This window comes from Neopsephotus bourkii, unplaced genomic scaffold (assembly GCF_033783945.1).
Source record: "Neopsephotus bourkii isolate Nb327-2 ecotype Australia unplaced genomic scaffold, CSIRO-AGI_Nbou_v1 NB_1765, whole genome shotgun sequence".
Classification (NCBI taxonomy): Eukaryota; Metazoa; Chordata; class Aves; order Psittaciformes; family Psittacidae; genus Neopsephotus; species Neopsephotus bourkii.
The window spans coordinates 2,968,475-2,994,316 of NW_026902239.1; the positions used below are offsets into that span (position 1 = coordinate 2,968,475).

The window sequence follows — 25,842 nt, forward strand, 5'->3', positions numbered from 1 at the left end:
GCAATTTTCTCACAAAGATCCAGCTGGAGGTGGAGATGAAGGGACAAAAGTTTTTCTTAAATGAGATCAACCTGGCACACTTCTCTACTTTAAGGCATTGTCTCCTCTGTGTTTGCATTTCTTTCTTTTTAAACTAAACAAATTTAAAATTAACAACTCTTCTGGTAATCTGAGCCAGATTCCAAAAAATGTTGCATAAGACAACCCGGTGGCAGCATTTAGCCTATTACAAGCAGTCTGCACAGGCTCAAAACCCATTAAAAATCCTTTATTGACATTTTTTAGACCAGTATAATGACATAATTTGTACAACAGTAGAGGTAAACAGTGAGAATCCAGGCCTGCAGCTTCACGGTGGAAAGAAAACTCACATCTTGTCAATACTGGGCAAAACAGGCTGCAAATGAAGACGTAAAATCAGGTTCATGTTTAAAACATCTAAACTAATATTGCTCTGGGAAAGAAACAACACATTAAGAACAATGTGTGAATATCCACTGACAGCACTAAGTGCAGAATATTGTTTCAATAGTGTCGTTTGCTCATATATGTAAAATAAGTAGGATTCAGCTGGCTAATAATTTATCTGGTGACTTCTTAATCTTGAACCAAAAATATCCTTGAATTTTTCCAGAGAAGCTGATATCAGGCATCCACAGCAACTGTAAAATCTGCCCTTTTTCTGCTTTATACTGGCTGACAGTTCATCATAGTCTTGGCTCTGCAAAAGACATACATAAGTGATTAATTTAAAGCACAGCAAGTAATGCCATTAACATCATGTGCCTATGCTTTCCCATATTCAAGGGCTTACATTTGCCCAGTGCCCTTTCAATACAGACATACCTCTTGGGAGGGGCTTTGAGCAAATCTTATTTCAAAGAACGAAGGAGAGGAAAGAAAAGGATTTTTCTTCATAAAGGAAATTTCTCTGCCAGCAGCATAAAGCAGGGCTGTCCTCAGAGGGTTGCAGGATCCCTTCTCTTGTCTGCCAGCATCAGGGCACTACCCAGCTACAATGGCCACCACTGACTCTCCAGTTGTTAGCCTTGAACACTCAGCAGTATGATCAAGAGGGTTGGAACTGCAACTGAATAAAAGTTCTCTAAACAATGTAAATGAATATACAGTTGTTTTTTGCCACGCTGCAAAAGAAACCCCTCTGAACCTTTTAGCTTCCCTCGAAGAGTCCTGGCCTTGTTTTCTCGAAAACCCTCAGAGAAAGGCCCCAGGGCTGAGGCAGTGAGCATTCAATTGCTGCAGTCTTCCAGCAAATACCATTAACCCTTTGGCTGCTAATTCCCCTCCGCTGAAAAAAAATGGATGCCTGCTCTTGGACTACTCAGCATTTATCTGCTATCCTGATGTCCTTGAAAGTTCAAGGTTCAACAGCAGCTGAGCACTTAAGCAAGCACTTAGTGCAGTTTGGTGGTCAAAAGGATAAGAGCTATTACCTCCGAGGGCTCCTTGAGTGTTTTCAGCCCTGCTGCTGACCCACTGGCTATTCCCAGGCAGCTCCCTCCAACTTTGCTTCATAACGTTCACTAATATTGAATCTGTGAGGCTTACTTAACCAACTAGTGTGAAAAGCTTTGTATCTCCTGAATAAGAGGAAGCAATGTGAGGAAAAACACTTGATGTTACTGGATTTTCAACTGTAAACCCAATCAGCAAATTCTGGAGTGCAGCTATGCTGAACACACACATTCATCAGCAGGAAGCATTGATACTCTAGTCAGACAACAAGAGTGAAAATTTCTTATATCAATCTTGCAAAGACTGTGTTCTGTTGCTGCAAAAAACCCAAAGCAAAACATGTTCACACAGCCTGATAAAGCTCCCCTTTATCCATGTGCTTACAAAGACAGTGGGCATTTGCAAGTTAAATAGATTTGTAACACAGTGGTATAAAAAATATCACTCTTGGTGTTAAGTGGTAATTTCAGAATGTTGAGGAAAGGTTTTTAATGAGTTTACTGTTGGCTGCCATAGGGAAGATGATAGGACTGGGATCCTGGGTCATTAAACGCTTGGAATTATTATTCCTTTTAATATTGCAGCAGCCATAATGGCCAACTCAGTCTCTGCTACAAAGGATCGTACAACTGAGTCTGTTTTTCCCAAAATTTATTTGTTGCTCTTGTTTTTCTACTTTTGAGAACATTCAGCTGTATTTCTGTTCTCTCAGACTCCATAAAAAGCTTTCAAGACTATATTTGGTGAGAAGATAGTGTGGATGTTCAAGACACAGAAGAGTCACCCACTGCATTGTATTATCTTCTGCAGCAAATCACCACAAAAGTAATTACTGTGGTAAAAATCCAGCTCAGTGTTACTGAATGGTTATCAGATTCATCTGGCATAATTGTCAGAGACAAAAATCCCTTATGGTAAAAGAAATAAATTGCCAGTATACTCTGAAATATGCCTTCCCCCCATTCCCATTATTCTGGAAGAACTGAAATATTAAACATGGGCACTAGACAAGCTGTACAAAGCAAAATGAAGTCTGAATTTCTGTTTAATGAGTCATCACATTCCCTCTTAGTAATTCTTTTATGCAAGAACTTCCTTAAAATAGGATCATTAATAACATGCTATTCAAATGCCTCAGATGAATCTCAGGTTTCCACTATAAACACACTTGCTTGTGATTACCGCTTGAGTAACAGGATTTGAGTGTTAGTGCCCTGCTTATCCATTAACAGGTAACACTTAGAATTCAACCCCTGGCAAGCTGTCTTACAGCCTGACCTGCTTTGAACTAAGACTGCTAATGCAAGCAGTTTCACTAACACACATAACAACAGTAACTCCCTAGCAAACTGTCTCTGAAGTCTAGCACTGGTCTGAAATTTTTAAGCCCAATACTTTGGTTTCTGTAAGCTTGTTTTCACTGCTCAGGAGTTAAAACCAGACATGGTTTTGTCAGAAATTACACTCACTGCAAGTGGTCTAGAGGTCTGGGACATGGGACAGGGCTACGTAGAGGATGCTGTGTTCCTGAGGTCCAAAAACCAGTATTCATATTCCAAGAAATTACATTTTTAGACTATGGAGTCTTCAACATTATTGCTGCAGTTCTTCATGGTGCTTTAAACTGAAATAAAATTCTTTGCCTCTTAACATATCAGGAATGAAAGAAATTTATACCAGCTTCAGTGGCCAAGCCATAAACTGATAAGGGGAAACATCAGAAGAGTATGTTGTGTTGCCTAGGAATACAGTGGATTGTTTCAGAGATAACAATCCAGATTGATTCCACTTTGTGTACAATATACTCATTATTTCATTATTGGCTAAAATAATCAATGCAAATTTTTCTGTATTAGTTGGTTATTTTTGCTGCATTGTTGCCTAGCGTAAGTCTCATGAATTGTTGAATCAAAACACTGTAGCATAAAAATCTCCAGGCAGATAGATCATCACTACAGAGCTTTAATCCATTTACATCTCCTGTGGTCACATCTGGTGTTGGCTAAGACTTCAATTTCTGTTTTTTTCCAGCAATGACAAAACTGCTAGCTCCTGCATGAAATATTGGTCATTTGGAGAGACAAATAACAGGTATAGAGATATACACTTACCTACATATATATTCTGGGAGGAAAAAAAAAGGAAGAGGATCATAACATATATATTCTTGTCTGGAAAATAAATGATGTTTGAATTTGCATGGACTGCTCTTGATTCCCATGAGGCAGTTATTAGAAGTTTTCTTCTCATATTTAGTCATGTTTGGAATTGTTTTCAGGATGTTTAGACTCTTTTCTTCAAGTTGTCACCAGCTCATTACCACAGAATTGCATTTTACAAACAAGAGCTGGCTAGAGCCAACTTGGCTTGGCTACTGCTGCCTCAGGGAATTTCTAAAAAATGATAATTTCCCTGCCTTTGGAAATAGACAGGCATGGACCCAACTGCAGGCAATCTCACCTCTTTACTGCCTTTTGGAGCTGAAGCAAGCAGGTTTTGTTTTCTTGGAGGAATTATCCTGTTATTTGAAGAAAGAACATGCATACAGAATATTTTTGCCCCTGAAATACAGTACATCTGAGCAGACATGAAATTTCATCTTAATTATTCTCAAAACGCAGTGCTGTACAATAAGGTCCCTGCTGCACTCCCCTTGAAAGAATTACTGAAGCTGGGTGGCAGAAAAATTTCTTTCAATGCAGTGGTGAATCACGCCATTGAAACCAGTACTCAGTAGGACCCTCAGAACATTCAAAGCAGCCCAAGTCCTTGTCTTTTTCAAAAGAAGCGAAGGTGATCATAGCACCTACTGCACCTACATCCTTTTTCCTTAAGGGTCCCTGAGACTTAAACATTGTTACATTCATGATTGGCCCATCTGCACCTTGCTTGACTACAATTTACCCACCACTGATCCTTACACGCACACACACACACACACACTTGCGCAGTGATAATGTCATAATTAGCAACTGATGGTTTTGTCTAACAAAAATTATCTTGCTGCTGCCTTTGATCTTTCTGAGAGTGTCCCTTCTCGGCTTCAGCTTCACAAACTGCCTTCAAAACCACAGCCTCCACTTCCCTATGATTCTCCTTTTTGCAAAGGACTTGCAAAGATCTCCCCAGAGAAGAAAGTGCTAGCTTTATAGAAAATTAGAGGCAAACTTTAAGGGGTGGTCTGCCCACATGATTGCTCAAAGGTCCGAATGATGCGCTTTTTCTTGTAATTACGGTTAGACAGTAAGTGATGTTTAGTGATAAATTAAGTCAGCACATCTGAAGTTGACTTAGAATGAGAACAGGATATTAATCACCAAATAGCCATCATTTACCTTCAGTTAAAGCATAAATTGCAATTGTGAATAGATCAAACCAAATATAAGCTTATTCCTAAAACAACCTACAGGACAGATTCTCAGGCAGTGAGAGCTTCCAAAGTTTAATTAAATTCAGAGCTACATCAATTAACGCTAGCTGAGATCTGAGTCCAAAGGTTCATCTGTGGAGTAAATCAAGCACAAGTTACCTTAATATTAGTAAGAATATCCACATTGTTTGTTCTGAGTGCACAGGGCCATATTCTGATGCTTCTCCCAGATGGAATTGTACAAGCAGCTTCTCTGAAGTCTGCAGAATAATTCCCTCAAAATCATGCTCTAAGTGTAAGTAAGTGGCTACCTACAGTTATAGGTAATATCAAGTTAATTCCAAGTTAGTAAGACCTCCTGCAAGAGAAAGTCAAATTAGCTAAAAGGTAAGCCTTCACTCAGATTACAGAAACAAAACCAATGCACCCAGCAACTTCGAGTGTTCAGGTCTTCAAATGGACCTCTAGGCCAAGTTTGTGAAAATCACAAAAGAACAACTGGGCCCTTGAATAATTTTCACAGCTCAGTGCAAAATTCCATGCTTGGTGGAAAATTCTTGAAAATGATAGTAACAATTAAGAATAAAAAATGAAAATGTTTTAGAAGCTTTCTAGTGAGGTATATTTGTTATTTCCTTGCTCATGCTCATCCTCATTCTTTTGGGAACGATTTCAGACAGCATAGTGCCTATGAAAGCAAGAAATCCTACTTTTCAATCTTTGCTGTCATTTCCTTATAAGATTTTGGTCAGAAAATGAGACTAACATTTCACAAAAATGTTTGCAGCATTTTTGTCATGGTCTCAAAATGGATAAAAGTGTGTCAGAAAGTTTGACAAACATCAAAAATGTGCCTCTATGCTGTCAAGAGCATTCCCCTTCTTGATGAGCCAAGGCATGTACTACTCCCACATTCACACTTCTGCCAAAAGCTCTGCAACCTTTTCCTGTGGGAAGTCCTAAACATTGAGCTGGGAGATTTTCCCTCTGCATTAGGTAGAACACATCCTTTTACCACGATAACAGAAGTGCTACTTATCTTGGAAACAGGCTGATTATTTGAGCACTGCATCATCTGAGTACTTTTAGATGTTCAGCAGCTGAAGTGTCCTATTGTGGATCATTCCCTTGCAGAACAAATGTTGCTGTCTGAGGCTGTTCCAAACATTTGTTTGGCACACGAGCATTCCCTCTCCTTTTGAAGCAGTATTAAAAGCACTGTCAGCTCATTAATGGATTTTTTTTTTTACTTTTCTTTTGGCAGAAATGAAACTGTCACTGAAGGAAATATCTTGTAAACATTGAAACAACCACAACAGCATTCCATGTGCACACGCTGGAAAACAAAAACAAAATAAAAGCAGCCTTTTGCAATGAAACATGTCTTTCCTGAATCAGCAAAGACTCCTGTGACCTTGCAGCCGTTCTTTGGAATAGCCACTGAAAGCTGCATGAATCAAATGACAAAATAAAAGCACTGTAGTGCACAGGACAAATCTTCCAATGTTAAAGGAGAGCCACTGCTCTGAAAACACCAAGAACTGAAATCTTACCCATAGATTGACTTGTATACAAATGTCACCATGCCCACTTCAAAGGCCACATTTCCAAGAGGACTCCGCTTCCCTCAGAGAAATTCAGTAAAGATCAGGGTTTTAAAGGCCTCAGGAAACTGGATTTTCAGTAGAGCTTATTCCAGAAGGCTACCATTGATACTTAGATAAGACACGGGTAACACAACAAGTTTATACATAAAAAAAAATCCTTCTGATAAATAGCATGACGAGCATTCTATGTAGAAATGTAAGAATGTGCTTGTCCTTAGTCTCCTCCTCATCTTTTCCCCATTTAAATTGTTTTAATCTGAGACACTAAAAACATATAAATTCAGCTTGATGTACTCTAGGTATGAAAGGAAATAGACTTTATCTGAATTCATAGACTCTAAATAGGCACTCTCTGTAAATAATTCTGTGCCTTTCCTTCCATTACTGCTTATCTTTGACTGTTGTTTTTTCTTTCCTAGGTATTTTTGATGAAAGATGTGCTACAAAAATACGTGTGTTTTTCCAGAACATGTCTGATTTGGATGAAACATTAAAAAATCATTTAAAATCCTAGCCACTGAAATAAGCTACCAGAAAAAGGCCTTCCTCAAGTACATTTCACTTTAAAGCACCTAGTCCTCACACAATAAGGCAGGGGCAATGAAAAGTTGAAACTGGTCCTGCCTTCAAAAGGTCAATATGACTTGCTACCTCGTATCTGTGTCTTTTGGGTATGGCTAAAAATTGAATTGCTCTATTTAGATGATATTTAGATGTATGTACAAGAACAGGAAATGGAACATGTTTATCAAACTTAGACTCTGTGCTTTGGAAAATAATTTGTTAAGATTAGTGCCTTGCTAACACCAGGAAACTCCAAATAATTTTTTAGATCCATGCAAAATCAGACATTTGACTGCAAAAAACTCAAATAAAATATATTTTGGGTTCTTTTGATTCACTGTCTAAGGTTGCTTTGTAACTTCCAGGCTTGTAAGAAAGGCTAGATAAAAATTCTTTTAACAAGAAGTTAGGAGCTTGTTTAAAAGTGACAACAATAGCTTGGGGAGATAAGGCAGGTAGATAGATAGACAGGTAGATACACAGATATAGAGAGGTGCTGGGACTTAGAATGAAGTTCCCTGAAATGCCTTAGCCTCAGGTGCTCTCAGTCTCATGACAGATTTGTGATATGGACTTTGTCATCAATCAAGAAGAAAACTGGATCTAGAACTGCCATGTAATGTATGGGACAGTTTCTCCTAAGATGCAAGGTTTATGTAAGATAACCATCTGTCTCACTCATGCTTATAACGGTTTGGGCCAAATAACCATGCCCATCTTTGTGTCTCATAGCTGTCAATATCCGCTGAGCAGCCAATGATTCAGACAGCCTGAGTAATTATCTAGACCAGACCAAATTCTATACATCTTACTTATCAAAGATCACAGGAAATCTGGAGCTTGTTCTGATGTCCTCACAAGAGTGCTTGCAACAACAAACGAGCCTGCAATGCATTTGCAGGAAATTAAATCACTGAAAGGAACAAGTCTTCCTGGTTTCATATACCCATTTTGTGAAGATTTGCCTCTCTTTTTGGACCATATTACCTTGTGACTTCAATATTGTTTAAGAATATTCAGTAACTCCTGGTGCAATTAGTCCAGAAAGAGGCTAAAGGGAATATGTCCCCTCTCCTCTATATTTAATGTACCCATTTAGCAATTCAGTTGCCAAAATCTTGTGGAGGTGCTTGAAGGCGTTGTTAAGCTTTCAGTTTTACACTGAGAACTGGACAGGCAATATACACCCCAATACAGTCATAAAATATTATTTGTGAAAAGCACGGCATCCCTGATGTAGGTCAATTATTAATGAGCTTGGCTATGAATTAGTGTGTTTCAGTTGCAGAAAACAGAAACACAGTTTAGAATACCCTAGAACACTTGAATAACTAGTCCCATTTCCAGAAGAACAGGGAAAGCATTGGTTACAGCCCATTTTATTTCCCAGACCTTAACATGACAAGGAAAATATTATGTTTATTGAAGTCTTTCAACTAAGAGAAGGGATAAGACTTCATATTACAAAGTCTTGAGCAGACCCCAATATAAGTCTGGAGAACTGATGGCCTCTATTCTTGCTACTTTCCCGCTCTCTGATCTAATACTTTTAGGAATTTGTAGAATCGTAGAATCAAAGAATCATGAAATAGTATGGGTTGAAAGGGACCTTCAAAGGTCTTCTAGTCCAACCCCCCTGCAATGAGCAGGGATGTCTTCAACTAGACGTTATGTCATATCCGCTGTTGTATTTATCTGAGTACTTTTCTGCTGTACTGGAAAAGTTTACATTTCCACAGAAACCAGCCCTGGAAGGAAATTTTTCAGAATTTTACTGGAGAAGGAAACCTTGAAAGTATTTTTCCATACAAAACAGATTCCAAAGAACTGGCAGTAGCTAATCTAGTGAACACTACAACTATTGCTTCATCCCTCCTTATTTCAGAATGACTTCCTAAACCATTATTATCAGTACAGGTTATGTCCAGTCACAAAGCCTACATTTTTCCATTTGAAATACTATGAGAAATAATCATGTCATGACATTGGCAAATATGTTTTCCCTGAAGAAAAGATGACGAAATTCCATGAAGTCAAAAGAAAACTAAAATTTCCTCTCAGCTTCACCTATGTTTTCATTGTGCCTTAGAAGAGTTAGTGTTAGCAAACTTGAACACCCGAGTTTGAAAAAGGGGATGTTTGAGCCACTGGAAAATGAGCAACACAAGAAAAAAACGCTTCTTTCATTTGAGTCTGAAACGGTACATGTCAAATTGTAATGGAGTAGGAATAGGAGCAGACCTTTCCATCTTTAACAATATTTAGTTATTTTGAACTTTTCTTGGGTGGCTTACATAAATAAACACACAGCAACTTGCACACAAACAGGTTGTATGGTCACATGTCAGCAACTTTGGAGGCTGATGAAGGTCTCACATATCACTTAGATATCATCATAGATCTGGTAAAAGGAGCAAGGAAGTATCCACACTCATCTGTTCCTTTTCTTTTCCAGGCCAAATCATAATGAATCATCGCCATCTCTTTATCAACCTTGTATCTGTCACTGTCTTGAAAGGGCAGGGGGAGAACTGCAGCAGAAGAGACATAGCAGTCAGCTGCATCCTCAGGTACCTCAGGAGAACTGCTGACATCCCCCAGACTGACAGCTGCCTACACAGGGCATTACGTCACTGCATCACGCGCTCATTAACCAGGTGCTGCCAGGAGCGAGAAGCTAAGAGAAAGGAAGGTATAAATCATGTTTACAAACCACATGTGTGATGTCTTTCAGTCCATTTGTGGTCTTTCAGTAGCCCTATTTAGTATTCTGTACATCTGCTTGGGGTTTTGGTTTTTGGTTTTTTTTTTTGGTTTGGACTCGTCTTTTTTTTTTTTTTTTTAATCTTCCATGGCGTTTCCAATCATATCAGCTACAGAATTGCTTACATTGAGGTATCCATAAATTAGACTGCAGCCTAGGAGTTTCTAGTGTGTGAACAAAAGGCACAAATGCAAATGCAAGATGTTTAATTCACTGTTTATGTGTGATGTTACCCAGGTGCCAGTGACATCCTTCTGACCAGCGCAGAGGCACAAGGGACCAACTCAACATACATTTTTAATGTGATCAGCTGTGACAGCACATACACAGAGCAGACCTTGCGGCCTTAAAGCCATCCTTTTGGAACACTTCTAGGGGCCCAGAAGAAATGGTTTAATTAATCTTCTTTTTTTTCAGGATTGCAGCTTTTTTTTTTTTTAATATAAATTATGTACACTGAAAACCTGCCAATTATAGCAAATTAAGGGACTTGGCAAGTGCATCCCTTGGAGACAGATGGTAAATAACATTCAGATTCTGAGTTGAAATAGGGCTAGTGATTAACTGGTACAGGATAGAAAAGCAGTCCAAATAAATGAAATAAAAGGGTTTGATATGAATGCAAGTACCGTAGGTTCCTTTTTTGTGTGTGTGCGATAATAATGGCACCAAAAATATTGATGATTCATAATTAATATGCTGCAACCTCTGAGTGGCAGCAGGATTCTAGATCTTTAGCACTATTTTAAAAAACAGTGCCAGTTGTTTATTTTGCTTTCGCGAGACTGCAAACTGTCATTTCATCCTCTCTGGAGGATCTGCCAGTTATAAAGACAAGAGTGCAGCCTCACAACAAAGACAAAGTGCCCCTGTGAGTTGCAGAGGACCACAGGCAAAATTTCAGCGGAAATGGGTCCTCCTGAGGTGCAGACTGATATGATATAAGAGTAGAAGTACCTGAGGAGAGTGCGTTTGTTTCCAACTTGAGCTGCAAATGAAACAGGAGTGATGATCGCAACCTCATCCCCCACTGACCATTTCTCCATTTCAAAAATTCACTGCACCTACTGTTCAGAACAAACCTGCAGTCCCTGGCACAGCAGAGGTGGTGCTGATCAGAAACACACTGGCAGAGCTGCAAGGGGCTGGGAAGATCTTGCAGTACCTGTGTGAGCTCTGTCTGGGAACAATGATTATTGCTAACCTGTCAGTCTCAGCAGCACTAAAATACACCAAATCTAATTTGGCTTAAAAATGCAAAAGCAGAGATATATTTTTAAGAATCCAGCCAGAGATTAAAAAAAAAAATGACAAAGTCAAGAGTGTGTTAGTCATTTAATTCGTACTCTGCTTAGGATACTAAATTCAGGAAATGACTCAATCATGCACACAATTACAGCTATTTTCAGACCATAAATGATGCAGTACGCCAATGCTGATGCAAAAACATACCACAATTAGTTTCTGCAAATGCTCTTGCAATAACGCATCATTTCCAATCTAATTATGGCAACAGCATGCCTCAGGGCACACCTTTCTGTATGATTTCATTATTATTTGTAGGGTGACCTGACAATGATGTCACCAGAGTGCTGCTTCACCTTGCATGCTCCCAAGCACATGATAAGAAGGTTAATTGCTTTGATATGTGTTTAAAGGGTCCATTTTTCTTTAGATGTTAGAAGTACACAAAGCAATCTAGTTACTGCACTTTTCAAAGTAATACTTACACTCAGGAAGAATTAACATGGAATAATGACTGAGAAATTGGAGACAAAAGTAAATGATGGAATCTTTTCTAAGAATTAGATTATTTATTCAAGAAAATTTAACATGTCAGTTAGCGACTTTTCCTACAAACAAGTGGCCAGAGCTTTAAAGAAAACACATGAACAATAAAACCACAAGAAAAACTTCTATTCAACTTGTTCAGATTTAGAAAAAATTAAAATCCAGAAAAAATCATAGTAAACTTTAAGATTAAAATCTTGGCTCTGAGGAAGTGCCGGAGCTCCTGCTAGATGCATTAAGACTAGAATGACAGGAAGAATCTGCATCTTTACCTCAGCTGCCACTCTGAAATTATGTGTAACCCACTGCCTATAAGAGGAATCTCTCACTCTTCATAAACCCCTCCAATACCCACTCAAATGCAATAAGCCAGAGCTATAGGAGCCAGATTTTTAAATGAGGGACTCCAGTTTTCCCTTGAGAATTATTTCACTCATAGCCTTGAATACTTTTTCCTTCTTAGTTCTCAATTCAGGCTACAATATGTTGGTGAGATCAGATTTTCTTATGCTGGAAAATAAATTGAGCTCAGACAGATTATCACATTACATAGCAACATCAGACTGATGAATATTTTTCATGTATTTACAAAAATTCTGGAAGTTTAAATTATATTGTTTAGACTTTATTTTTAATCCACATTTCCAGTTGCATACACTCAAGGTCTTTCCAATTGCAAAAGATACCTTGCTAGCAAACACTACGTCACAGAAACTTGAAAGCATTGACTCAACTAAGAATTACATTTGAGTCAGATCTGTGAATATTGCCATGAAATTTCAAGGAACACATGGGAAATCTCAAGTTTCTCTGATACGTCTCAATTACATGAAAAATCTTGCCAATTGCAACTTTCTGTTTCTAGCATGCCATTATATTAACACATCTTATATGTTCAGACTAGTTTCACTTAGTTCTTCCCACATGTGACAAAAGGAAAGGCCTAAATATTTGTGCAGTGTGAACAAGTCTATCCTGCAGAAATTTCCAGTCTCTAGCATGCAACATTATATCCCCTCAAATTCTCCTCTCTTTTAACCCATTTGATCAAATGATGTTTAAGGGAAAAGTAGGCTCTGTGATGTAGTTCAAAGAGATCAGCAGAATGAGGAAAGCTAACGATAATCTGAACAATAATAATATTCCAAAAATTTCCACAGGGCAACATAAGGTAATTTTAAATATTATATAGACTTTTCTTTATCCATGGGTAAGATCTCTAAGAAATCCTGTTAACTGATTTATTCTTATTTTTTGGGGGGGGTTGTTGGGATCTTTTTGCTTCTTAAAGGAAAATATTCCATGAGATCAAAAAAATATCACATGGGACCATTAAAGGCAGGGTGGAGGTGGAGGGTGTTCTTCCGAGGGAAAAAACAAGATTATATTTGCTGGTTAAAGGCCAAAACAAGAATTCTGGAATAATAAGAACAGCTTTGTTTATGCTGTTGTGTTTGGTATAGTTATATATATATATCTATATATCTTTGGTTGGTTGGTCAAGAACTGAACAAACACTGCAAAGCAACAGTTCACAAACTTTTCTTAGTTCTGAACAGCTGTTTGTTTTAACTATGTTCATGTGCCTTTTCCATTATCTTACAGGAAAATTATTTTTTTTCATGTGTATGACTGCCTGGAGAATGGCTGCTCTCCACATGAATGCCAGTGCTCTGTTGAACAAAAGGCTAAAAGGCAAGACTTTTCCAGGCTAAAAGGTATGGCTTATCTGGTAAATGGCAGGAAAGCTATTGCATGACTTAAGCAACCAGTCACAAATTAGAGAGAAATAAGTAAATCAGGTAAAACACATTTGTGTTTGTTGCATGGCAAATATTTTTTATTAAAACTTGCCTTATTAAACATCTGACAGTGGCTAAGAACAGTTTTTGAATTCCAGGAAGGGCAAAACTCAACAATTAATCTTCTTAACACATTCTTGGTCCCTTCCTAATTAATATTTAAAGACATATATGCTGGAAAACATAATATGGTGAAATATGTATTTTACTAGCTTTTTAATTTGATTATTTGAGTAATAACACTGCTATCATCATATCAGAGTTTCACTGTGCTTGCTTCTCTCCTTGATCACCAGCTAAAGATGGCCACTGCCCTGAATAACTGGTAGTTCAACAGGAAGATAAAGGAAAACAGCTGGCTTCAAAAAGCAGATGGGTGGATCACATGGTAATAGTGAGAGCATAATTAACACAAGCATCATCAGTCACAGCACACCAGCTGCCAGCAAACCTGCACACACCGCTTTTGTGTTGTTTTGGCTTCTTCTTCAGAAAAAAAAAAACTCTTTAAACAAAGTTGAAATTCTCAAGAAGGCTTTTTCTGCTTAACTCGGGACTCTTGCCGAGTAGCTCTCCAGCTGTGTGAACCCTGGACCTGCCACAGCGTTATGTAAACTATTGATGAGCTCTCTGAAAAGATACAAATCTCAGCCAGGTTTGATGATTCCCCTGAGCTGTGAGAATTAGATTAAAGCAGGAAGCCAAACACACCAAAGGGGAAAAAATATGAGACTATGATTCCTTTGAGAGAATAATGGAGGGAACTGTATCACAGCAGTGCAGAAAACAATTTCACAAGGCGTAAATGAATACAGAAAAGAAATCCTATAGCACTCCTTTTGTGCTTGGACATATGCATTGCCTCTTGACTCAGATTTTAAGTGGTTCCTTTAAAAGTAATTTAAGAGTTTCATTAAGGATCTGGAGGGTCCTTTTATGCACATTGTCATCTAAAGGTCAGGGACCTGGAATACTTCTCAGATGTGCAAGTCAAGTGAGTTCTCCAGTCATATCTTGATCCCTGCTGGAATGAAACCTAATTACACTCTATTCTACTTCACTGTATCTCTGCTATCCTTGAGAAAGAAACCAGAGCATGGTGGCCTTAAGAACTTAACATGGTATGGTCCTGGCCAAATGCCTGAATGATGAGAGGAACAGGATACAGCAGGACACATTGAAGCACATGCTTACCACACAATTCTGCTATACCTATAAGGTTCCCTGTGACATATGTGGCTGGACTTCTATCAGGAACAGATGATAACAACCTGTTTTGATGCAATGTGTTAGTATGTTGGTTTCTTACTATTGCATTGTTTCTCCTCCTCCCTCTCTGTCTCACCTAGCTGCATGTGTGTGCATACGTTGTATACCTACTGCAACTAGATCAAGAAGTACTATGGTAGTACCAAGCCAATACTTGTGGAGTATGACATAATGTAATTGAAGCAATTCCACTCTACTCAAGAACTAACCATAACCATTGATGAAAATAATAAACAAATTCAAAGCTGCTCAGATCTTAAAAAAATATATTCTTCTGCTCTCTGTTTTCACACATTTGTTTCTTATCTTCCCTATTTAGCAGAGGATTTTAAAGAGATGTGTCAAAATATCATAAGACGGGCTGTTTTAGTATCAGTCAAAATGGAAATGAGAACTTTCGGTTGCTTATCAAACATACTATAATTAACACTCACATGTTTGTGAAGTTCACTTCTCGCTTATCTAACAAACAGAACAACTGTGAAATAAATATTAATAAAATACTATGGAAACTAAAAAAATGATTGAGAGTTTTTCTACAACTTGATTCTGTGTTAAAAACCGTTTGGGTAAAGTAAAAGTTATTGCCAGGGACAAGTCAAGTGCTGTAAATTCTTTACATGGAAAAATGTTGACAGTACTCTGAAGACGTCAATTTTTTATATTTTTTTTTAATTACCACAAAAAGAAAATAAATCTTCAGTTACAATCTAATTCTTACTTTGGAATGCTTGATTTTTATTTGTAACAGTGATCAAAAATCAAACACTTCATGATTAACTAAATGACATGTTTTGAGCTTTTTAATGGTTTACTAGGACACGACAATTGTTTCCTTCTAATATTTTCCAATACTTTTAGAAGGCTGTTGATAGTCAGTGCTAAAGGTGCGTTACTTAAGTAAAGAAAAATAAATAGATTGTAAATTTATAAAGGATTATAAATTTATAAAGGATATATTCTGGAACAAAAATAAATTTTCACTTACTGAATTAATTTTCACTAAGAGTGATCTGTCCTATTCACTTCATTTCCATTATGAATGGTTTAAGCCATAATATTTCAAGAGCTAGCCAAAATTGCAGTCTACAAAGTTTTAAATTAGGTTCCCAACATTTCTATAAAGCAGGTTTTCAATTTCTAGCATACATGGAACACAATAATTTATAAATTAGTGCCCAAAAACATGTGACACTGTATTCTTGATTAATATGTTCTTTGTAGTTTTAGAGGGGATATTCTGACTGAAGATGTTGATACAGTTACTCATTAATTAGTCACTTATCCATGCTTTTATGATTTAACATTTGAATGAATCAACACTTAGGCAAGAATGATTACTCATTTTTTCTAACAGATGTAGTGAAATATAAAAAGCTAAGGGAAGTGATCATGGTCACACACAGAACCACCAATAAAAGGAGTCCACCTTGAACAAGCAGTGGGTCAAATACACTGAACAGTTGCACACCCCATTGAAAGAAATCAGCCATAACTACACAGAAGCTTTGAAATCATATTTCTGGTCTTACCTTAAGCATAAATGCCAATTTTCTAACTATGCTTTAAATCAGGATTTTTTTCACTATTTGTCTCTACCAAAGAGCTTCAAGGAAGGTTGGAACAATCAGTCTCAAGGAAAAACTTTTATTGAAGGAAAAAGAACAAAATTTTCCTTTTAGGAGTATTTTCCTGTTTCCTCTTCCCCAGCCCAACTGACTGCAAATACAACAAAAATAGTTTTGGTTTTAAAGTAAACTGGCATTTATTTTTTCAATATGTTCATTTACAAGTGTCAAATTTAATCTGGTATTATACACATACTTTTGGGTAATAGTCTCTATTGTCTCTTTTGTAAATGAAATTCAGTTTGCATACTTTAAACTTACTTTCTAAAACACTTGGTTTGTGTTAGTTTTGAGCTGATTGAAAGCATACATCTTGAAGCAAATTAGATAGCAGCTTTTCAGAAATACCTCTATCTATCACAGAGAAAAGATCTTCTGGGCTACAAGGATAACCAGACTATGTTGTATACAATGTTTAATGGTATATTAGCTGAGCTGTGTAGTTTACTACATCACCTTACAGAAGCATCGTAGTACACAGTTCAGGTTGTGACAAATATCTGAAGTGTATCTAAAAACCAGTTAATATACCACACCATTTTTGTACAGACTATGATGTCCTATGGAAACACGTACTCTGTTGAATCATTTGGAAAATAGACGACAGTACTAGAACACAAATTTTCTTCAATTATCATAGCTAATACTGCAACGGTATGAAATCATGCTTAGAACCAGTTTTAGGGCAAGCAGTCACTTTTCTGAATTCCTGCCTAAGGCGGAGACTTCTAGACTAAGTTAAGTAGCATTAAAAGCCTTATGTTGTTGTGTAAAAGGAAACAGGAGCCTGCAATACAGCCTTTCCCAGGCATCCAATCTTAATTTTAATGCTTATTGTACTTATGACTAGCACGTCACTTGCAAATGCAGATGTTTGTTTCTTCATTACCACATGTGAATATCGCACATATTCTGTAATACCATGTTATGAAAAGGCTTGCATTTCAAGTTCACTTGAAGTATTTCACCTTTATTCAAACTTGTTGTATTACAAATGCTGGTTATATGGTAGCTTCTCACCATTGTGTAATTTCAAAGGACTGGGTGCAAATCTTTCAAGAGAAAGTAAATATGTTCTTTCCCAGGATTTTTTTTTTCACTTGTCCATACTCTGTGCAGTACAGACCATTGTAACAACCACAAATTACTTCTCTGCAACATTTTTAATAAGACATAATGATAAATTCTGTTTCTGGTATAGCAGAGGAAACATAAATTTATCAAAGTAAGAAACTGCAACCTCCTTTTACCACAGGCAGGCTTTTAAAGAGCACTCCTAAGGCTTTGCAGATATTGCAGAGTTAAAAAGCACTTTAGGTATTGATATACAGTACTGTCCAATAAGGTACCCCAATACTCATACAGGAACCTTGGTACTCTAGAGGTCTATTTGACTGTCTTTTCAATGGCAATAATAATAGCAAAGAAAACATCATTCTAACCCTGACTGGGATCTAAAACCACTCAGCAATCTGCAGGGCTGTATGAACTTGCATTTTGCAATGTTTTCAGTAGCACATTCTGAAAATAAGAGCCATATATTGGGGGGGGGGGGAGGGTGAGGGGGGAAGTAGCTAATATTTTTCTTCAAGTTCACAGCAAGCTAAGAGGAAGCCTTTTACTTTGGTTGTTGCTTCAACTCAGTCCAAGTCATTTCATCATTGTCTTTCACTGTTTCCCCACATTAACATTCAGTATGACACTAGCCTATTAATAGATTGTATAAGCATGCACTGCAGACATATTCACCAGCACAGTTGCACATATGGCTGTCACTCCACGTTCTGCACTGAAGGATGGGTCCTTGCAGAAAACATTTCTGCCCTCAGACTTCCACTAGCCAATTTGACATCTTCCCCAGATCACAGACCCGTGCTGGCACCTCCAGGGGCATGCTTGGGCCTATGTGCATGCTGGCTCCATGAATATTTAACAGAGAAATTGAGAAGAGACTTGCTAGTGATCCATCTGTTAAGCTGCTGGAGCTATACCAGGGACCCATGAATTGGCTGCAGACTTCTTCCATAATAATGCCAAGGTTCAACACAGAATTTAAGGCATTCAGTTGATCCACTGCCCAAAGCTGACTACTGGCAGGAAGGGTGGCCACAGTGCATAGCTGGTGACAACAAATTTACTGCAAAATAGAGCCAAAGCTATCTCTGAAATAATCAGCTGTGACTAATAATAAATAGTAACCTCACACTATCATATTTTTAGGATAAATTTGGCATGTTTCTACCCTATTTAAAGCAGCTAAGGTATGCTTTTCCTACCTGATTTAGGAAACATTGGCCTTATGTTAGCATGCTAAATAATGTCCCTTGGACTTTTTGGCTTCCAGAACTCACTTCCCCACCTAATACTGCATAATAATAAATGTATTTTGGAAAGACAGAATGGGATATGAGAGAGAATAGCTCAGCAGATCTGTTCCTTATGCCATCCCTTGCCACCTAATGAAATATGGTTGTTTCTTTGGGAACAACGTGGTCATTTCTAATAAATCATTGATGGCTCATAAAAAAATTGAGTCAGTCTCCTGCAGTGTATATCACTTCTATGTTAACATGAAAACTGTAGGACAAAACATAAGTTTTCTCCCTCTTCTATTTATTTCAGAAATTTTAGGGTTTGGTTTGTCATTTAAAATTTAAGTTATCTTGTGGTTTACAAGTAAAGTAAGTCACATTATTACTTTTCAAACAAGTTCAACTATTTTAAAAGAAAGTTTAGAAGAGAACAGTTGGTTGTTTTTCTCAGCATGAAGCAACAGTTTTGATTTTAGGTTGGATCTGCCTGCATTTTGCTTTTTCTCCTTGTCTCCTTTCGACTCACTCTCTCCATGGGAGTCATTCAAGGCTGGAAAAAGCCTCTAAAATTTTGCTCCTTTATAAATCCTTTAAGCTTGCTTAAACACAATTCTTAACAAATGAAGTCAGTTGACACCATCTGAACTGGACGTCAGCAAATACAGGGAGAAGCTGTGTTCAACATAATGGCCTCTAGTTATTCTTAATTTCTACAATACCAAAACATAACCCTGTCTACTAGGTTACAGAGCTGAAAAGACTTCTATGTCTCCACACTGACTACAATGGGCAGCATCATGAAAGATAACTCAGTCTAAACACAATAAAATGCCCAACTGCAATAAAGCTCCTAAGCACCATTAAAAAGACAGAGTAGTTAGTAAAACTAAGACTGTGGTTTGATGGCACCATAAATCTGTCTTGAGGCCTTCAATTTAATAGTGTAGCAATGTGAAGCACAGCCCTACTCTGGCTGAAACTCATAATTTTGCATAAAATTCACCCAGGTTTTTTCTGACAGGCTGTTTCCATGCAGGTATGTTTGTTCTTCAACGTCTGGTCCACGCAAGAGTTTCTCTGTACTTCCCTCATTTGGTCTAGTCCTGTATTTCCTGCTCTGTATCATCAAAGGACTCTGGATGTCACCAGCTTTCTCTAAACATGATCCCAGAGCTTCCATTTTGGCTGTATTTCCAGTTTTGTTTGTCAGTGTGGTTGAACCTTTCCTGACCATGGACTCCTGCACCAGCTCCAAGTAGTCAGAATTTTGTTACCCAGCAGCCGGCACAAACAATGCCAGAGTTTTTCTATTTCATGCCTTTACTTTTTCTGTTTGGTGGCTTTGCCTTTCCTGAAGTTCTGTCTTTTGGGATCTGAACAGGAGCTGCTGGCCTTACCAGAACTCTGTCAATGCACATTAGGATAGGATCTGCCATTTGCTTCTGCACAGATGCTTCGTTATAGGTTCCAAAGTGACCTGGAACAAAACAGCTGAAGACTGGGCTCCACAAAAGATTACCAAAAAAAAGCCAAGGTAGGCACTGCATGCAGCAGTCTTAACCATACCAGTTATGTATTGATTATTCTGCAACAATAATCAAGCAAGACCATGTTGCTTGTCATCTTATGGTTAGTCTAGATTGCCAGTGGCCTACAAACATGGTTATTCTTCTGGGATGAGGCTTGTGAGGTGAACCAATACTCAGAGATCTTCCTGCTCAGAGGCACTGTTCTGCCAGCATCATTTGCTCCTTGCACAGAGCTTGAGATCCTCGTAACAGCTGATAGTCCTTTCAATCACTTCCCAAATAGCCCCCTTAATGCCTAAAACAGTACCCACAGAAATTTTATCTTCAGAGCCCTTAGCCAGCTGCAGACATACCACCTGGGATTTCAGAAGGAGGTTTTAAGAAATTATTACCATGGTCAACTCACTTTCTGAGCTACTTGTAAAGGAAGAAAACACAGTAAATCTCTGATATTGCCGGATGGTCAAAACCTGCAATGAGGTTTGTCCTAACAATCTGTTGAGCAAAGCTAATTACCAGGCAGATTCTGTAGAGTCTTAAAAGTTTCTCCATCTGAGGACCCAGCATATAAACAGGATTTGCAAACCACATAAGACATTTAATGGTGGGAGGAACTGAAATCAAGGTTGGAGTTAATATTGACAGTACACAGTTATTCCAATAGCCATTACGAAATGCTGTATAGCTTTGATCCCATGAAAAAATTCTGTGCTTGTAGCACCGAATTAGAAGACAATTGGGTTTTTTTGTGTTTTGTTTTTTTTTATTAAAATAAAAAAATAAAATAATAAAATAAACATTTTAATAAAATAAAATAACTCTTAGGAAGAGATGTTGTTTACATCCTTATTTGAAAAGGAAGAGTTTATGCATCCACATACAAAATGTTTAACATTTTTGCTGAAAATGAAAACAAGCAGCACAATTTTGACCTGTACTGTAGAGCAGCATGGAGGAATTTGATCGTTGTAATCTAAATATATCCTGCAAGCAGTCATTCCTGTGGGAGGGCTGCTTGCAACAGCAGCAACGATAAACAGGATGATGCACAACACATAACTTTTTGCTTCTTTAAAAACATTCTGTTCCTTTCATAGTGAAACCTGAAGTCTGTGTGTCTGTAATTCTCTCTTTTAGCACTTCCAGTTCCTTCCTTTCCCCCAAAATAACATCTTTCACATACTGCTCTCCTCATTTCTCCTGCTGCACACAAACCACATCATGCAGCTTATCTGGCTCAGAGCTATGCTGCACTGATCAGCTAGTCAGTACACATACTTTGACCACTTAGATGTTCCCTCTCAGAATACATAATAGACTAAGTTTTAAAAGAGTTTCTTCCCAGAAGAACATTCATCATGGTTTCTACCTAGGCATTGGATACCATCTATCCTGGCTGAATTTTTTTCATCCTTCTATGAACATTTCCTAAGTTGATGAACGGGTTTCACACCTACTGGGCATGAAAGGTGCAAGCTGTTGGGAGGAAGAAGCTAAGGGGAAAGTGACAGAAGAAACAGACAACGTGATTTGATAAGCTAATTTCTTCAGTAAAATGGACTAAATATGTAAGTCAGTACAAGATCTTGTTTCATTTTCCTGATAGCAATCCTTTTCCAAGGACATAAGCACTTGAAGAAAGTGTATTTCTTTGTTACACTTTAAAGACATCCTTCAGAAGTTCATGTGGGTGTACACCTATACTGCCAAGTGAAACAGGACCACTCACTGAGTCTAAGTAGCTTGATTTGACTGCATTTACACTGCACAGGATTTTGCCCTGTGATTTTTTTTTTTTTTTTTGGTTTGGACATATATTAACTTCTGCTAGCCTCAGACTCCAACAGAAATGACTAGTGTCAGATAGTCTGAGGAATCAGCTGTGACCCTGTAGGCAGACTTTGGATAAGGTACTGCTGACAGTTTCTACTCTCACTAAAATCGAGATTCCTAGTAGACAGGAATCAAGGTCTCTTTTGTGTGTGCTTTATAAGACAAAGATACACAGTGATGACAAATGTGCTAATCCAGTGATGGAAATCTCTTAAGAAGTATGGAGTTTCTTTCTTTCTTTTTTTTTTTTCTTTTTTTTTTTTGCACAGCATGCAAGAATAAGGAACTCATAAAGCTACACTGGAAAGACTTTCACCACCCCCCCATCACCAGATTCCCACACACAGACACGCAGAGAGAAACCTTCCCTCAAAATTCAGCCTGCCGATGTTATAGGGAGCATTTCAGAATTCTCCAGCAGAAGCAGCCCTCAGGGAATAGAGCTCTGGGTTAAAAGATTGAACTGCTTTCCTTAGCCCTGGTCAGACTCCCTTTGAACAGCTGGTGTCATCCAACCCATACTTTGCCTGCCTCATCCTCACAAGCAAATCAGATATATGCTTATTTCCCTGAGTCATTTGCTTGTAGCAAACCTATCTCAAACATGTGATCTTATTACAATACTGTGACATATATGTTACTACAAATTTACAATGGAGTTATATTGATTCTTCATTTCCACCAGCATCCCCAATGGTTCCTGAAGTCATAAATAAACTTCTGTTTAAAACTGTAGTGGTTTTAGAAGGAACTGCTGCAATGAAAGATTAAAATTTCTGATTTTTGCCTTTGCTGTTTATTTACTCTTCCAGAACGTTATGAAGAAACACTGAAGTGATGACAGGGAAAATATTTATCTCTCTTTTGTCTTCCTTCATTGGAGGGGGGAGAAGGAGGCAGGGAAGAAGATAGAACTGTGAGGGCTGGAGGGAACTTTTTAAGGCAAAACTGTTAAGACAGACAAAGAGATGAAAGAATATTGTAAAAATTTATCAACTATGTTTGTTTGATAAATGCTTTTTATGTCAAGTAACACAGATGATGAACAGTTTAAAAAGCTGATTGAATACCAGAGTAACTGATTTGTCAAACACACTATTTGATGAAAGACAACAATTTATTGACTGATGGTTGGCTTTTGTTAATCAGATCTCAAATTCCTCAGTCATGAAAAACTCTCCTGAGGCCAAATCCTGAAATCTTTAATTTGTACCAGAGGTTGCTCTACACCAGAATACATAGCTATTCACTGCAGTCACGATGGTGTTATTCAACCAGTGGGCAATGCACAGGAGATGAATCTCTGCACTTGAGAGTCTGGTCTTTAGGTCTGAAGAATGCATTTAAATGGCCATTATAAACATCTCCACCAACCTCTCTCTCTATACAGCTGCTGATGTTTGTACAAAATATAGCTGAAACATGCAGAAAACTGCATGAAAGCACCAATCCTGAGGAAGCTCACCATCATCAAACATTTGAGCTTAAAAATACAGGTTCCACTGCAACACAGGAGCAGTTAAACCAGGAAAAGGATGCAGGAGATAAGTAGATTCACCCAGAACTAACAGTTGTAGCTATAGTTATCAGCAAAACAATTTCTCATTTTGTATATGCTTTTAATCAACAGCATATTACATTTATCACTGAAATAGACCATGCTTTTAATGTTCCTGGTGCTACTACTGACCTTTCCAGAAAATCCCATATTAGGTCAAAGGAGGTGATCCTGCCCCTTTATTCTGCTCTCGTGAGTAAGACCTCACTTGGAGCACTGTGTGCAGTTCTGGTGTTCTCAACATAAAAAGGACATGGAACTGTTGGAACAAGTCCACAGGAGGGCCACGAGGATGGTCTGGGGGCTGGAGCACCTCCTGTATGAAGATAGGCTGAGAAAGTTGGGGCTGTTCAGCCTGGAGAAGAGAAGGCTGCGTGGAGACCTCATAGCAGCCTTCCAGTATCTGAAGGGGGCCTATAGGGATGCTGGGGAGGGACTCTTCATTAGGGACTGTAGTGGTAGGACAAGGGATAATGGGTTAAAACTTAAACAGGGGAAGTGTAGTTTGGATATAAGGAAGAAGTTCTTTCCTGTAAGGGTGGTGAGGCACTGGAATAGGTTGTCCAGGGAGGTTGTGAATGCTCCATCCCTAGTGGTGTTTGAGGCCAGGTTGGACAGAGCCTTGGGTGACATGATTTAGTGTGAAGTGTCCCTGCCCATGGCAGAGGGGTTGGAACTTGACGATCTTAAGGTCTTTTCCAACCCTAACTATTCTATGATTCTATATTAGCTTTCCATGGTGGCCGTATAGACTTTGCAGCACCAGAGAGAAATATTTCCTTCTTGTTGCTGGTCTTCATTTGACATGGTCAAGGAAAAAGGCATGAAAAGAGTGAATACCCATGAGTGTAGGAAGGTGGGAAGTGGATGCTGGAAACTGAAATGCCAGTGCAAGGTTCCATAAACTTGTAGAGCAGAAGATATTGTCATTATTTATTTTGGCTTGTATTTTGCCACTACACCACCCCATCACTCCATTTCCCTCTCCATCCTTATTTCATTTTAATGACCAATGCTAATTTTGGGCAGCCCTAAGGAAAATGTGTTGTATAAAAGCAGTAGGTGCTAATGTGAAAATAAAACCAAACTAGAAACTATTTCAATAGCTGCCACTGCCTAATGATTAGAAGTCTTGCATTGATTTCTAAACCAGAAATTCTATGCTGCTTATTTACTTGTACTTAAACAGAATCATATACTGTGAATGTATTTGCAGATAGAGCTGAACTCTTTTTCACTCAAATTACTGCAGAGAAAAAAGATTTATACTGTTTGATTGCATATGTACACTAGCACTTCAGGTTACTTGCTTCTGTCAGAGCTGCACTTCTGTGCATGAATGACTCAGTTTAGCTTTACTATATACTATTACTACAAAGTGATATACTGTTGCCAGAGAGGCATGTGAAGAGAATAGGCATCCTATGCAACTTGACATTCACTGGGGATTGCACTTGAGCTATTTCTTATGTATGACTGCCTTTCTCCCTGCCTAAACTTTATAACCATTGCAGGAGGTCAGCTGAAGAAGCCAGATCAGAGGAGAACTACTGATGCTAATTGAGCTTGAGAAGAGCATTCTACACAAAACTCCCGCTATAAAAGACAGGGTCAAACAAAAGAAACATCTTGATTGGATGGAAGTCAGGGCATAAGAACAAAAGAAGTGCCTAGCTGGAAATACTTTGATGATTTGATTGAATCTGGAAGCAGGTTCCCCTAGCTTGAGCAGTATGCCTAAATTGACCAGAATGAGTGATAACTTGACATGGGCTATACTGCTAACTGCAAAGCAAAGTAAGATTTCAGTCCTCAGTGTAGGATATCCTCTTTCCTCACATTTTGTGTCCTTTCCTCATTCTTTTATCTTTTCTCCAGTTCTGGCATTAAACTTTCCATAGCTTAGTAGGAACATATGAGTAACATCTGTAAAGTGGGAAAAACCCAGGACAACTCATCCCAGAGCTGGTGCCCTCCCTAGCTCAGTCAGCCTGCAGCCCTCCACAGTAAGATGTACATAGCAAGGGCACTGATATGGCTATCTCCCATCCAGACCTGTTTCTGAACACCCACCTAACCTCTATCTTCCTGAACCCCTGGCTCCACCATACCCTCCTGTTGTCACAGGTTGTGCCACAGGAGGTGTAGGCTCCACCATATATCATTTGCAAGCAGGGAAGAAAGCAGAGCTGGCAGTCTGCGAGTCTGCGTGCTTGTGCTCTGCAAGAAACTTCTGGCTCTCATTTCTCTTATTAGGCTTCCCACTCAGAAGTGCACCTAATGTGCACACCTGCCATGTGATATAATTTTTACATGAGAAAAAAAATTAAAAAAAAAAT

General features: G+C 38.3%; 1 long non-coding RNA gene across 1 annotated transcript in view; it reads right to left on the reverse strand.

Moving 5' to 3' along the window:
- Window positions 1-253: 253 nt before the first annotated feature.
- LOC133225656 (uncharacterized) overlaps window positions 254-25,842 on the reverse strand; it is a 65,738-nt gene continuing 40,149 nt past the window's right edge. The window contains exon 3 of the long non-coding RNA XR_009729226.1: window positions 254-721. This is a non-coding gene — a long non-coding RNA (uncharacterized LOC133225656). The remainder of the gene's footprint in view (window positions 722-25,842) is intronic.